Source organism: Tetrao urogallus (genome assembly GCF_951394365.1).
Source record: "Tetrao urogallus genome assembly, chromosome: 4".
NCBI lineage: Eukaryota > Metazoa > Chordata > Aves > Galliformes > Phasianidae > Tetrao > Tetrao urogallus.
In genome coordinates, this window is record NC_136817.1 from 22,731,853 (window position 1) to 22,748,121 (window position 16,269).

Here is a 16,269-nt window from a genome sequence, read left to right on the forward strand (position 1 = left end):
AATGAATCTAAAAAGCCCTTGTAGACTTTTTATTGCTGTAACCACAAAGTATACTGTGAGGCAGTGCACACAGGAGTTCTGTAGCAACCAGTACAAAGTACAGTATAAACAGAATAAAAGCAGCATAAATGGTATGTCATACACTTAAACAGTATGAAGTATGGTACTGGCAAAATAAAGCAAATGAACACTTACTTGTAAAGGTAGGTGGGAAAACAACATGCATGAGGTTGGGAATATTGGGAAATTTTTCCATATGGGCCAGGCAGATATTGGCAAATGTCCCTCTGAGAGCGTGGGATTCTGTGAACAAGTGGTCAGTTTGTTGCAGCCTGCACAGGGCTGCAGAGAAGTTGCAGTATGGGATTTGCATTCCCTGCTTGTTTATCTGCAATGGCTTGGTGTGTGTTTTGAAGAATATAACTTCTGAGAGCAGTTTTCCAGAGCTGCTGAAGCCAGGTTCCAGTAATGTGCAAAGCAAGGAAAGGGCTCTTCCCTGAAAGATGGGGGGAAGAAGTTCAGATCCAAGCTCTAGTGGAACAGCCTCTGTGCACTTCACTTGAAATGTACACTTTGAGAATGTGGCTGGCAAGCAGTTTCTTTTTAAGGGAACAGTGTAGTGGAAACAAGTTTGGAGAGTTCTGTCAAGAAGAAAAAGTACTAGGGGACATGGTGTAATGGCAAAATGGGGTATTGCTGAGGTTTGACAGAGGTGAATACTTAGAGCTTCTTAGAGGAAATGGATAGCATTATGTTCATAAGGTGCCTGTAAATTACCACCTGTTCTACCACTGGGAAATCTTATAAGTACTATGATCTGCACTACTTTTCCTGTCACTTGATTCATCAGGAATCTGAGGAGATGCTGATACTCAGGAGTATCAGTTTTATGCTGCAAGGATTCTCAAAGTTTGAATGAAAGCCTATTGCAGGTTGAAGGAGTTCTGTTGCATGACAGGGCCTAGAGCCACGCTCCTCTGTGGGAAGCTGGTGGAGAAGTGAAAAGGAGGGGTTGTGGCTCAATTCAGATAAAAAAAGAAACTATTTTACTAAGAAAATGGCAAAGGAATGTGAGATAATACAATATAAATGGAATCAAGGGCAATAAATCAAACAACTGAGAAAGTTTCCTAACTGCACTACTTGGCCGTATGGAAAAAGAGACTTCCTTGCACTACTATGTCACTTCCTCTGTTCCTCCCAGAAACCACATGAGATGTAGCAGAGGATATTGGGAACTGTAGTTCTTCCTTGGCAGCTGTCCCAGATCCATCATTTCATTACATGATGTCAACAAATACTTATGGAAAACCATGACAAAGGCATTCTACAAATGCTTGGCAAGAAGTGTATCTACTAACATTGTTGCAGCTGCATGGAAGCAGTATGTTTCTGTCAATAACGTAGGACAGCTAAGGATAGTAATAACTGCAGTGGAAACTCTGAACAAGGCTCCTGTAGGAAAGCTCCAGTAGCCTGCTTGTTCTGTTTCTGAGGATGATGTATCCAATTACCGAAGAAGTCACTTTTGTGGAGAAACAAAAGGTGAGGTTTAGCCTAAAAAGCCAAAACTTAAGCAGGGGCAGGTGAGAAACGAAGGTTTGTGGGTTCCAAGCATCTAAAAGCTAAAAAGAAAAAAAGAAAGCAACTGTAGAAAAAGCTCCCAGCTGGATTTGCATCCAGCTTAGCAGGCTCCTTTCCACTAACACCAACTGGAGCAATGTAGATCCTAGCCATCACATACCCAGACTAAGCAAAGGGGAGAAGTTAACACACAAACACCAGGATTTGTTCTCATTGACACAGTTCCCATCATAATACCCATAGTGGGGCTGAATCATAACACTATTCCCTTCTGCATGGCAAAGGAGCACTGCATCTCCACGGGGATGGAAAGGAAATGCAACAAAAAAGTAGAAAGAAGGGATGCTATCCAAAGGGACCTGGACAGTCTTGACAAATTAGGTGACATGAACCTAATGAAATACAACAGGGCCAAAGGAAAGATGTAGCACTTGGGTTAGATCAATCCCAGAGATGAGTACAAAACACATTGAGAGCAGTCCTGCGGTGAAGGACTTGGGGATTCTGGAGGATGAAAAACTTGACAAACCCACTGTGTGTGCTTCCCACCAGTCATTTAATTTTTGAACTTTTGTGTGGTTTTATTTATGTGACCAGATACAAGCGGATTATCTTTTAGTATGTAAAAGCTGTTGCTGATGGTTATTTATTGCTGCCATAATCCACTCTTAACATTTAGAATGTAAAAATTGCCTCCAGCCTATCAACTATTTATCAGCAGTAATTATGCCTGTAGTAGTGAAAGTGTGACAGCCATTCCATACCTAGCACTTAACAGGTCTTAACACCTCCTGGATTATTTTTATTCTTTTCTTTCCATGCACCAGTCAAAAAGTATGCTTAGGAAGAAGAGTACATTTAAAAAAAAAAAAAAAAAAAAATAATAATAATAATAAAAAAAAAAAAATTATTGCACTGCTGTTGCAGAAGAATATTACCATGCATGAGGTAGATGCTATGGGGCAAATTCATTTAAAAAAAGGTTTTTTGTATTTATCTGTGAATACATAAGTAATCAACATTCTTTAACTGGATATACACTGGTACTGCAAAATAAGATCTTACTACTGCAACAGGCTTTGTATGTATGGAGGAAGTTATATACCAATGAAAAGATTTTTGTGAAGTGCAAGTATCTACTGCCCACACAATTTTGATGACAAGATCAATATGGACACATTGCACGTGTTTTCTGTGAGTCTGACTCTTAAACACCAGTTTATGATGCCTTCAGCATTGCCTTAATTGCTAAATCAATGATAGAATCTCTTTGTGTCTGCTAGTAACCAGCAGATGCTTGTTGATGTTCTAATGTTAGCACTCCTGTGGTCTGTTTCTCATTTGTTTTGTCTCTGGGCCTTAGAAAGAAGAGACATACTGTCTCAAACATCTCATTTGCTGTGTTAGTCTGGGCCTGACAGTGAAACATGCATTTAGGTAAAATTCCTGGCAGATGCCTCCCAAGAACTGCTACAAGATCCCTTCCTGTGGCAACTCTGCAGATCAGATGATTAACAACAGCTCTTACATAGTGTGCAGCAGCCACAGGATTGAATTTATTGTCTCAGGTTAAATGATCAAAGGCTCATCAGTGCAGAAGTGTGAAAATAATCAAATAGTAACAGTATGCTGCATATTATTAAGCACAACATTTGCAGCTTGTACCGTTTTAACTTCTTTCAAAACTAATACAGGTTATTTAGAATGATTGATTCATAATGGGAGCTTCACTTGACGTTTAAAATTACATTTTCACTTTATTTTTAATGAATTGAATTATTTTCATAGCTTGATGTGTCTTATAAAATGTTGAGTTGGCCTACTCAAATAAGTGCATCTAGTTTACATTTCAAAAATTAAATGGCATAGAATTGCAGGAATATTATATGCACGTAAAGATAAGACAGGCTTCTTAGCTTGTGTGGATGACACATTTAACGTGTATGCACAAAGGTATGCATAGTCTTAGAGACTCCTTTTGTTAGTGGAAGGAGCTTCAGCTAAAGGGAACTCATGTCTTCTTCAGACTATGCACTGGGCGGGAAAACTTCATTACATTCCTACGTTTCTCTTTTTTACCTCCCCATATATTTTTTTTAGTTATTCAGAAGGTGTTCATTGAAAATTCTCATCTGGAAAAAAAATTCAATGTCTAGGTAGGACTTAAATGACATTGAACTACTAGGGCAGTTTTAAGAACACTGTAAAATATGGAATGGAAGAAAGCCAATTATGAAAACAGATATAATTCATAACTTATGTTTGATTGAAATATAAGTGCATGATATTTTTAATAGCAAAAAAAAAAAAAAAAAAAAAAAAGAACAAATACCTTAAGGAAATTTCCTGATAAATATATATATTTTTTTATCTGATCACATTTTCAAAAAATTAACAATGCAGTGGTGGTTTTTGAAAGGTTGTGGTATTGTTCTGTGCAGCGTTATGACCAGAGGCATTAGTAGCCAAAAAGAAATAACATCAAGATTGGAAGAAGTAAGCTAAAAGCAAAGCCATTAAGATAAGGCTGAATGAAAGGGAAGTCAAATTTATTGGAGTTTGAAATGTTCAAGACCAATTGCAATGATGAACACACACGATAGAATACTTGAAACAGTAAGCTAGACCTTTCTATACGTCTACTGAGTATTTACTCAGCTTCTTTAAAAGTATATAGCAACTCCAAATATTGTGATGTTTTCTAGAATACAGGATTTTTGCATTTTGTAAAATCCATTTTTAAAAATATATTACAGCATATAAAAGTTTAGGTTTAGAATTTTATTATTCATCACAGAGGATTCCTTGCTCAGTACTAGCAGTGCTGGCTGATGGGGCTGTACTAAAAATACTAAAAACATTTTTTTTTTTTTCCCCTGTGATCTATGGTTAAGCATAAAGTTTAGGAAGAGAATGATGTATGAGAAGGTATTTAAATCTTTAGAGTCTTTCTCAGTCTGTTCTGTTGAAGCTGTTCCATTTTGTGCAAAACACTTCAGTATTCATTAAAGGAAAGCCTGGAACCTACATATCTCAGATGAATATGCTCTCTACCAGGCTAGAGTGTCACTCTCATCATCATTCTCTCTGGACCATAAAAATTGGTATGATGACGAATGAGAGTCAAGTTCTGATGATTTATATCTAAAACATTTTTTCTGTATAAAATCACTATCAGATTTTTTTTTTTTTTCCCAGTAAAGAAAACCTGGTTTTGCTGATTGTGACGAGAAAAGTTTTCTATTTTGGGTAAATGCAATATCAGTTTAAATGGATATGTTAGTTAAACTTTTATTTTACTGAGTTTGGTCCTTTCTTATGGAAAGTTAGAGCAGTTGATCACAAAAATATCGCACTAACTTTTAATTAAATAACTGATTATTTATAATCACTAGATTCTTGAAATAGTTATTTTTTTTATTTCAGGAAATGTTTTGTGTTTAATTGGAAGACAGTATACTGCTGTCTAAGAAAACAGAGTATGCTGTTACTTGACTAAGTTATGCTGTTATTTGACTACTTCTAAGTGGTGCTACTCAGCTTCTATTTTATTTCTACAAAAAAAATAACAATTTTTCTCTTGTGAAAATTGATTGATATATCTGAAATGTCCACACAGTAAAAATAGTTCATAATTTACACTGTAATACATTTCTGTACTTAAAGCCTCATCTCCTTTCATTAAAAATCATTTTTCAGCAAATTATTTACATCAGTGGGTGTTCTGTGAAAAAGCATAATGGCAGCATCTGGGCCATGGGTGCATCTCTCAGCACTATCTTTCATAATATAGCATAAGGCAGACACAAAGGTTGGAAAATGCAAGAGAAACAGAAGATCATAATGATTTCCAAAAGTTTCTGAACTGAAAGGATTTTTTTTTCTTTAGAGAAGAGCTTAACACTCATAGATGGCATTTAGAATTCTCTTATTATGCATGAATAAGCATTTGAGCTATCAATGATCTAGTTGGTTAGTTTACGCTGAAAGAAATGAATAAATAGAATGGTTTTCAAGCATATAACTAACCACCCTCAAACAGTACCTTATCCTAAAGAATCAAGATCTTTCTGAGCTTTCAGTAAAATAATTCGGGCACTCTACTTGGCCACATAGGTATACAAGAGGTCTGTATCATATGTGAGTCTTTCCTCAGGAGATCACAGAATCACAGAATTGTAGGGGTTGGAAGGGACCTCCAGAGATCATCGAGTCCAACCCCCCTGCCAAAGCAGGTTCCCTACACCAGGTCACACAGGTAGGCATCCAGGCAGGTCTTGAACATCTCCAGAGAAGGAGACTCCACCACCTCTCCGGACAGCCTGTTCCAGTGCTCCGTCACCCTCACTGTAAAGAAGTTCTTGCGCATGTTTGTGCGGAACTTCCTATGCTGCAGTTTCCAGCCGTTTCCCCTTGTCCTGTCTCCACTCACCACTGAAAAGAGTCTGGCCTCGCCATTCTGCCCCCCACACCTTAGATATTTATAGACCTGGATCAGGTCCCCTCTCAGTCTTCTCTTCCCAAGGCTGAACAGACCCAGTTCACTCAGCCTTTCCTCATAGGAGAGATGCTCCAGGCCCTTCACCATCTCTGTGGCCCTCCGCTGGACTCTTTCCAAGAGATCCTTGTCTTTTTTGTACTGGGGAGCCCAGAACTGCACGCAGTACTCCAGATGAGGCCTCACCAGGGCAGAGTAGAGGGGGAGGATCACCTCCCTCGACCTGCTGGCCACACTCTTTTTAATGCATCCCAGTAAGCCATTGGCCTTTTTGGCTACAAGGGCACACTGCTGGCTCATGGCCAACCTGTCATCCACCAGGACACCCAGGTCCCTTTCCGCAGAGCTCCCCTCCAGCAGGTCATCCCCCAACCTGTACTGGTGCATACAATTATTCCTCCCCAGATGCAAGACTCTACACTTGCTTTTGTTAAACCTCATCCGGTTTTTTTCTGCCCAGCTCTCCAGCCTGTCCAGGTCTTGCTGAATGGCAACACAGCCTTCAGGCGTGTCAGCCAATCCTCCCAACTTCGTATCATCAGCAAACTTGCTGAGGGTGGCCATTATTCCCTCATCAAGGTCATTGATGAAGATGTTGAACAAGACCGGACCCAGCACAGACCCCTGAGGAACACCGCTAGTTACAGGCCTCCAACCGGACTCTGCACCACCAACAACGACCCTCTGCACTCTGCCAGTCAGCCAGTTCTCAACCCACCTCACTGTCCACTCATCTATCCCACACTTCCTCAGCTTTGTTATAAGGATGTCTTGGGGGACAGTATCAAATGCCTTGCTGAAATCAAGGTAGACTACATCCACTGCTCTCCCCCCATCCACCCAGCCAGAGACAACATCATAGAAGGCTACCAGGTTGGTCAAGCACGACCTCCCCCTTGTGAACCCGTGCTGACTACTCCTGATAACCTCCTCTTCCAGTTGTCTGGAGATGACATCCAGTACAAGCTGTTCCATCACTTTTCCAGGGACAGAGGTGAGGCTGACTGGCCTATAATTGCCTGGGTCTTCCTTCTTGCCTCTTTTGAAGACCGGAGTGACATTGGCTATCTTCCAGTCTTCAGGCACCTCCCCCGTCCTCCAAGACTTCTCAAAGATGACAGAAAGCAGTTCAGCAACCACCTCTGCCAGCTCCCTCAGCATCCGTGGATGAATCCCATCAGGTCCCATGGATTTGTGAACATTGGTGTTGCCTAGGCGCTCCTGGACCACCTCTTCCCTGACAGAAGGGAGGTCTTCCATTCCCCAGATCCTCTCACTCACCTCCAGGGTCTCAGATTCCCGAGTGGGAGCTTTTTCACTGAAAACAGAAGCAAAGAAGGCATTCAGTATCTCCGCCTTCTCAGCATCCCCCGTTACCAGCACACCCCCGTCACTTAGCAGGGGAGCCACATTCTCCCTAGTCTTCCTTTTACTGTTAATGTACTTGAAAAAACCTTTTTTATTATCCTTTATCCCCTTTGCCAGATTTAATTCCAGGCGGGCTTTAGCCTTCCTTGTCGCATCCCTGCAGACCCTGACAACATTCCTGTATTCTTCCCAAGTAGTCAGACCCTTTTTCCACATTTCATGGGCTTTCTTCTTTCCTTTGAGTTTGTGCACGAGCTCCTTGCTCATCCACACAGGTCTCCTGCCACCCTTTCCCGATTTCTTCCTCACAGGGACACACTGTGACTGTGACTGTGAGATCTGTGACTAAGTAAATTGCAAGTAAATTCCCTCCAGCCAAGGAAAAGGTACATGTATGTAAATCATTCTCAGTGAAACAGAGGTTAGTTACTCTCTGGCTTAACTCTCTCTCCCAGATCAGAATTGAAGAATCCTTATTCTGGGATAGAAGACTTAGCAAGCCATTGTGATGATTAGGCAGGACAGGGGTCTAACAACAGTTTTATGTTCAAATCATGGAACTGATTGTTCCACAATAAAGCAACCTCCAAAAGCAAACTGATTCAGTGAAAGTGATCATCAAAGCAAATAGTTCTTAAAGCAGCACAGCAGGGTCCATCATGCCTGCACTTTCTGGCTTATTTTCTTTCTCTATTTCCCCAAACTGCTTTTCATCATCACTTTCACAGAAAAGCTGGTGAATTTGTTGAAGTCCACAGCTGTCTTTGAAAGATATGTCTGGAAGGAGGTTTTCTGTGGCTTGAAAACCATCTTGAAATACTCTTACTTCTCAATGAACTGTTCTGTTATACTCAACATGCATATACTTATATGTATATATATGCACTCAATATGTATTCAATATACTTAAGTACAGTACTTCTTCTCTGCGGGTTTCATATTCTACACTAGCATTCCACAGAAGCCACCCTGGAATTTTTGTGCCAACCAATGGTTTTGCATTTGATATTAAGTATAATTAGGGTTGAGTCTTGATATAAGTTTTATTCTATCAAATGTGAGGGATGATAAGTGTGAAAGAGAGGAAAAAATGGCAATAATTTTTTTTAAACAAACTCATGAATTCTATCCTGGAGTGTTACCCAGAGAAGGGCAATGAAGCTGGTGAGGGGTCTGGAGCACAAGCCTTATAAGCAGAGGCCAAAGGAATTGGGATAGTTTAGTCTGGAGAGGAGGACAGTCAGGGGAGACCTTATCTACCCAACTATCCGAGGGGGTGGTGAGATGGGAGTCAGCCTCTTCTCCATGTAACTAGCAACAAGACTAGAGGGAATGGCTTCAAGTTGCATCAGGGGAGATTCAGGTTGGACATTAGGAAGTACTTCTTCTCTGACAGTGTGTTCAGGCACTAGAATGGGCTGCCAGAGAGGTGGTAGTATCACCAACCCTGGAGATGTTCAAGAAACATTTAACTGTTATACTGAGAGATATAGTTAAGTGGAAAAATACTGGTGATAGGTAGAGGGTTTGACTAAGTGATCTTAGAGGTTTTTTTCAACCGTGGTGATTCTATGATTCTATGCTAGCAGTTAATGGATAAGAAAAAGCGATGCTGAGGTACTGAACTAAAGAGAAAGCTGACAGTAAGAACAGGAACAAATTAAGATGAGGTACTATCTAGTCTCTGTAAGAATTAATATTTTTCGAAAAATAAGTAGGTTGCACTGAAGGTAGTACCTCCTATTTATTTCCATGTAAACTAGAAAAAATACAAAAAGCACAACACTACTTGATAGATCAGGTTCTAAGCTACAGAATGCTATTCTTCAGCATAGTCACTACCATTATCTATGCATTTTTTTTTTTGCCAGCAATGGACAAAGGCCTGCCTGCTGAACTCGTAAAAAAAAATCTGCATGGCCATCAGGTACATGGCTTATCTTGCACATTACTGTGAGCACTGCTGAAATGCACCACCCACTGCGTCACTGTATTCATATCCACTGTTGGCTCCATAAGCATTCTGTAAGCATTTATGAATGTCAATTGGTGCAATTTTTTCATGTGGTGGAATTCAATGGCACACCTTTGCTTTATCCATAATATCTGATGCTCTCTCACTCTCACGCTCTCTCTCTGCTTACATCTGCCGCATGGCAACAAAATGTAACAGAATACTGTCGAGAAGGTTCAGCCTCTATTGCCATACCACCAACATCCATTTATGATGTTGTGGGCCAACAAAATGAATGCTTTCAGAACAGCTCTCATATATCTGATTTCAAAAGAAATCCAAAGTGCCTGAGTCAAGTAGATGCCCAACGTAGAAGTAATATGCATCTAGGTGCACTATCCTGCAAAAAGACTGGATAAGTGAATTATAAAAATGTAATAATGGATAAAGATTTTTTTTATCAAAGCAGTGTAGGCTTCACTTCTAGAGTAAAATTGAGATAGATAAAATGAGATAAATTGTTGTAGCCTGTGTTAATAAGAAATATGAAGGATATGAAGAAGTAGTACGAGGGAAAATGAGAAATGGAAGACAGAAAAGAAACCTTGAGTGATAAAATGAAAAAGTGATTCTGTGTAATTGATCAAGAGTTAATGATGTAGCAACATTGAACAACTACCTACATCCTACATAATTTACTACAGCTTAGACTTTCTGGCTTTGTTTTGCTTTTGAGGTTCAAGTGCAGAAGGTTGTAAGAAAAACTTCCTCTGCAAGTTTTGAACAAAGCACAGTGAGAACAAGCTGTATTCTGAACATCATTTCCCACTATTAAATCAAACAGAACAAACAATTCAGACATTCTCATGTGTGAAAGAACAATGTTATAACAGGAGTCAAACAGTGGGACAGCCAGAAAAAGGTTAAGAAACATCAGTGAAAGGAATTAAGGCAGTGAGAGATGAGGTTCAATAGAAATGTTTAGTCCTTTGTACTCAGCGGATTTAAGGCAGGCAAGCAGGTAGCAGACCTACTTTCGTTTCTAGAATAACTGGGCTATAGAGTGATTTAGTTTGCAATGTAGAAGCCAGTTTTCCTGTATGTTCTCAACCTCAACTTTTTACACTGAGAAGGGATAACATAACATTCATGATGAGCAAGAAGCATCCATAATAATTACATAGTAAAATTACAATAAAAAAATTACACAGTAAAAATCGCAGAAATCACTCAGCAGAATACACTTTCTTATGGAAGGGAAATGAGGGCTATCTGCCCACAGCTCAAGTTTTAGTAATGCGTGCAGTATCATATCTAACACTCTACTGTCCTTAAAATCCAGTATTGCTGCAGCGGTGATGATTTTTCACTGCCTACATTCAAGAAGAAAATGTTTTCTAATCTGTGATTAGCTATATAAAGTATAGTGCTTGCAGAAATTGTCATTCCACTCTTAATTCCAGTAGACTGGTATTTCAGGCATTTGTTTTATGCAGCATCCCCTATTACAAAAATATGTAACAGCTTGTGATTTCAAATGTTGGACACTATATTGCACTTTAATCATGTTATAAGACTTTTGTATTTAATCCAAAATATTAATGTAAGCATTGCTGTTTTCTTGATGCTTTATGCAAACGATACCCTCTTTCTTTAATAATTCTGTTTACTTGATATACAATTGTCTTTCAGTATTTTCTCAATATTTCAATATTTACTTTTAGTACTTTTTTATGAACTTCATTTTTAGGAATTTATCTGGTAATATGCCTGCCAAGTAGTCACGGAGGCAAGTAGCAGAAAAAGAAGCTTTTAAGAAGATACAATGAAAGACTCAAAAATGTCAGTGAAAGTTACATTCTACTACCTTTCTTTTGTTAAAAGGCATGAATGTGTTATGGTTTTCCATAGGTATTCCATGTTATGGCATCATGCAGTAAATTGACAGAAGTGGGATGGCTACTGGGAAGCTGCAGTTCCTAGTGCTGCTACTGGATGGGACCTACTGTTCCCAAGAGCTCTAGTCATTCCCACATGGTTTCTTTAAAGAAAGGAGGTGGCATAATCATGGCCTTACTTCTAACCTTAACGCAATTTTCAGCATGGTTAGAAAGGCAACTCTCTCTCCCGTTTGTTTGACTTAATACCCTTGATTCCTTTTATATCATATTATCTCAAATTATTTTATAATTTCTAGTAAATTAGTTTCTCTTTATCTCAATTGAGCCACAATTCCTTCTTTCCACTCATCTGCCAGCTTCCCATAGTGGGGAGGGCCCCTGCCACAGGACAGAAGACCCTAAACCCGTGACAATAATACTGAAGTTGGATGATACTTAACACTAACTGCATTAATTGTTACCAATACAACTTGGTATCTTAGAATTTCAAAATAATTCAAAAAAGTCATTTAGCCACTCAACTGCATGTTATCCTTTCCTCCCTTCACATCATTTGTCTGCCTACACCAGCATCTGTACCATCAGCCTCTGCCAATGTCTGATAAGTCAGACAGTGGAACTGATCTAGCTGAAAAACACTTCAAAGTGTAACACTTGGTACATTCCAAATAAGAGTATGGAGGGGAGTCGGTATGGTTGCTTTTCAGCTGAACCAGCTCCTTTGCTCAGCCCAGCTTCAGAATATACATAAAGTATATCATAGAATCATAGAAGGGTTTGGCTTTAAGATCATCTAGTTCCAGCCCCCTGCTATAGGCAGGGACACCTCTCTCTAGACCAGGTTGTTCACAGCCCCATCCAGCCTGGCCTTGAAATGTCTCTTGACAGCCTCTCACCTCTACTGTCTTTTGGACTTCTGCATTGAGAAAAGTTAGAACCATAATCAGACCTTTTGAGTAGTTTCAGCAGCACAGAGCTTTAAATCAGCCACATCTTCCTTCCTGGGCAGATGCACTGGGCTGTACTCTTGTCACTGTGTGATAGTTGGAAGCAACATCCTCAGTCTTGAGCTATGTAGTTGTAGAACTCAGAGTGGCAAGGCTGATCTGATCAAACTGTTTACATTAACTGTGAAACCAATTAAGAAGAAACACAGATGACAGTTGTTCTTACACCAGATGATATCTTACATCTCACTTTCCTGTGGGATTTAGTATCTTCTTGTGGATATCAAGTCTCGGAATCTCTCCAAATATCAAGCAGTACTCCAAAATCCTTTCTTTCCTTGAGCATACACTGAGCATAAAAATTATAAGACTAATTTTGAAGACAACTTCAAAATTAGGCGGTAGAGGAACCGATGACGGGAGAGGTGTTGCTGGACCTTATTTTCACTAATAAGTAAGGGCTTGTCAAGGAAGTAAAGGTCGGGGGCAGCTTAGGTTGTACTGACCACGAGATGGTGGAGTTCAAGATCTTGAGTGGAAGAAGCAAAGCAAAAAGTAGGATTGCTGGACTTTAGGAGGGCCGACTTTGATCTCTTCCAGGACATACTTGGAGCTATCCCGTGGGCTTGGGTGCTAGAAAGTAAGGGGGCCTGTGAGAGCTGGTCAGCACTTAAACAGCTCTTCTTCCAAGCTCAGGATCAGTGCGTCCCTGTAAGCAAGAAATCAGGAAAGGGTGGTAGGAGACCTGTGTGGATGAGCAAGGAGCTCGTGCACAAACTCAAAGGAAAGAAGAAGGTTCGTGAAATGTGGAAAAAGGGTCTGACCACTTGGGAAGAATATAGAAATGTTGTCAGGGCCTGCAGGGATGTGACGAGGAATATAGAGAGGGATCTGGGTGTCCTGGTGGGCGACAGGTTGGCCGTGAGCCAGCAGTGTGTCCTTGTGGCCAAAAAGGCCAATGACATTCTGGGATGCATTAAAAAGAGTGTGGCCAGCAGGTCGAGGGAGGTGATCCTCCCCCTCTACTCTGCCCTGGTAAGGCCTCATCTGGAGTACTGTGTCCAGTTCTGGGCTCCCCCATACAAAAAAGAAGGGAACTCTTGGAAAGAGTCCAGCGGAGGGCCACAGAGATGGTGAAGGGCCTGGAGCATCTCTCCTATGAGGAAAGGCTGAGTGAACTGGGTCTGTTTAGCCTTGAGAAAAGAAGACTAAGAGGGGACCTGATCCAGGTCTATAAATATCTAAGGTGTGGGGGGCAGAATGGCGAGGCCAGACTCTTTTCAGTGGTGAGTGGAGACAGGACAAGGGGAAACGGCTGGAAACTGCAGCATAGGAAGTTCTGCACAAACATGCGCAAGAACTTCTTTACAGTGAGGGTGACGGAGCACTGGAACAGGCTGCCCAGGGAGGTGGTGGAGTCTCCTTCTCTGGAGATGTTCAAGACCTGCCTGGATGCCTACCTGTGCTACCTGGTGTAGGGAACCTGCTTTGGCAGGGGGGTTGGACTCGATGATCTCTGGATGTCGCTTCCAATCCCTACGGTTCTGTGATTCTGTGAATTCCCTTGTAGGAGAAAAACTGATTAAAACATCTCAGGGAGAAACAGTTACTTATGACTTCAGCTGTCCAAGAACTACACAAAGTTTTCAAGTACTTCAAAAAGTAAGAAATCCACCTCCTGAAACATCTAACCTCTACCAAAGTCTGGAACCTAAAGATTATTTGAATGAACTCTGGGGCCATGTGTGATACATGAAAAGTATCATGAAGCTAGAACTACAGAATAGTTTCTACCTGTTAGCATAAACATAATCTACTGTGCTGTACTGCAGAATGCAGTCCATCAGCAAAACTAAATCATTTTGGATAGTTTATAAAACTAATACAAAATAATATTCCCACCTAGGCACAACACTCATTCTGGAATAATAAGTACTACTTAGCTTAGGAAGCTTAGGATTATTTCTGTATTATTTCATTTAGTTAAAGCAGTCACACAGAAGTGCACTTATTTGCAACAGTGTCGAGGAATCGTAGCTGGAAGGTAGTGATTTAAATTCAGAGTTTTCAGATGTTCTTTTGATATGAACAAAATTATGTCCTCTGTGAGTGAGAAACCTGTGAATCAGAGTCTTGGATAAAGATTAAAGATCAGGAAAAATAATAAGAGAAATTACAGTTGTGCACAAAACATATAAGAAAATTGTTATGATAACTATATGCACTGTAAGCCTAATAGTTGATTAGAATCAACAGTTCTTTCAGGAAGAGAAAAATTAATTACTAATTTAACAATACAGCCATGAAAATATGTCACAAAGCAGTGAGGCATGAAGCCAGACTTAATGCAAAGTCTTAGCATAAATGCCAATATCTCTCCTCGCACCAGCTGTGGTCTGGAGTACTTTCTCCACAAAGTAAAGGTCCTTGAAATCAAACAGAAAGTTAGCACTTCAGAAGCTGTCTTCTGTTTTAGGGAGTATATTCAGAAACCTCCTTCTAGGGGTACTGTAGCTGATTAGCACCTTCAGAAAGAAAGAAAGCAACCTACCAGCTGTTCCCTCAATGTATTAACCACTTTGCCTGGCTTCAAATATTACCATAATCATTTTAGACATACAGCCAAGTGAAGACAGATGCACAACCAGCTCTGTTTTAAATTATTTCACTATCTCATGCATGTGTATAATCTGTAATTTAAATCAATAAACATTTATTAGGCAGGTTGTCAATTGAATCGCAGCTGTTCTTGCCACAGTTCGTTACCCTTGCTTGTATTCCAAAGAACCCAGTGGAAAGGTAAGGTACTGCAAAGTAAGTGATAAATGTCTAGTGACTCTGGTTCTTCAAGGGAAAATGTATTACGGTCCTTGAAACTTAAATTTAGCAGTATTACTGTGCAGTGGGACTAAAACTCTAACCTGGAGTCCTGTTATGTTTGATATTAGTCCAAAGAGATTCTAGACTAAGAGAATTGGCCCTGCAAGACCAAAACCACTTCAGAACATAATTCTCAAAACCTCAGAAATTTGAGATATTATCCTGCATCAGAAATGCACTGTTATGCTGCTAATCAATGACAGGTTTGGCAATTTTGAGACGTCATATACGAACTTCAACCTGTAAATGTTCATCATATACATGGATCACGTTAAGGGTTAACATTAAACCTAGTAAGTCAATAGAATAAATCACAAGGTTATAGCAAAATCAGGGTAACCTAGGCACTGATAACTCATACTAATTCTTGTTCTTTTCTATATGGTGGCTTTACTTGGCTTGTAGTTTGAATAGACAAAGCAATATACTTTAACACCATTCCAAAATTTTATTTTAAATTTCTCTATGGAATTCAGGTTTGATGATAACTATACTTTCCCCGGTATCATTAATTTAATTGAGTATTTTCCTAAATCTGAAACATAGCACTGTTAATAAAAGAAGAAAAAAATAATTTAAAAAAAGACTTCCTGGGACTTATTATATCAAGGAACATTAAGAAGAAACCACATGTGGAATGTAAAAGCTGTATGCAAATTGTAGTAATGATTGAAATATGTTTTTCAAAGAGCATAAAAAGAAAATATGGGTATGCTAACCAATGATACCCTGTCCTCTGAAAATTAATGCTTCTAAAAAATTGGTGAGGTGTGATGGTGCTTCCTTTTGTCTTAGACATAGAAAAATGTACTTTGCAAATTTGGAAATATTTGTCTAGGTCTTGTGCATTGGTGAAAATGGACAATTGGTGAAATTGTGTATTGGTGAAATTGGACAATCAAGAATGCCACTGGAATGTGAACGTTCCATCAAGAGCCAGAATAGCCACTGGGATTTGCTGCAGCAAATGTGGTTGAGCAGAAGTCTCACTTAAGTGTTGGGAAGGACTTGCTATTGGGCTTCATCAGGAATGAAAGCATTTTGCAACCCCTTTCAAACACTCTGAGTCAGGAATACAAAACTGATGCTGAGCTGATGTTTGGCCATATATTTTCTCTAGGGTATCTCTGGGACGAG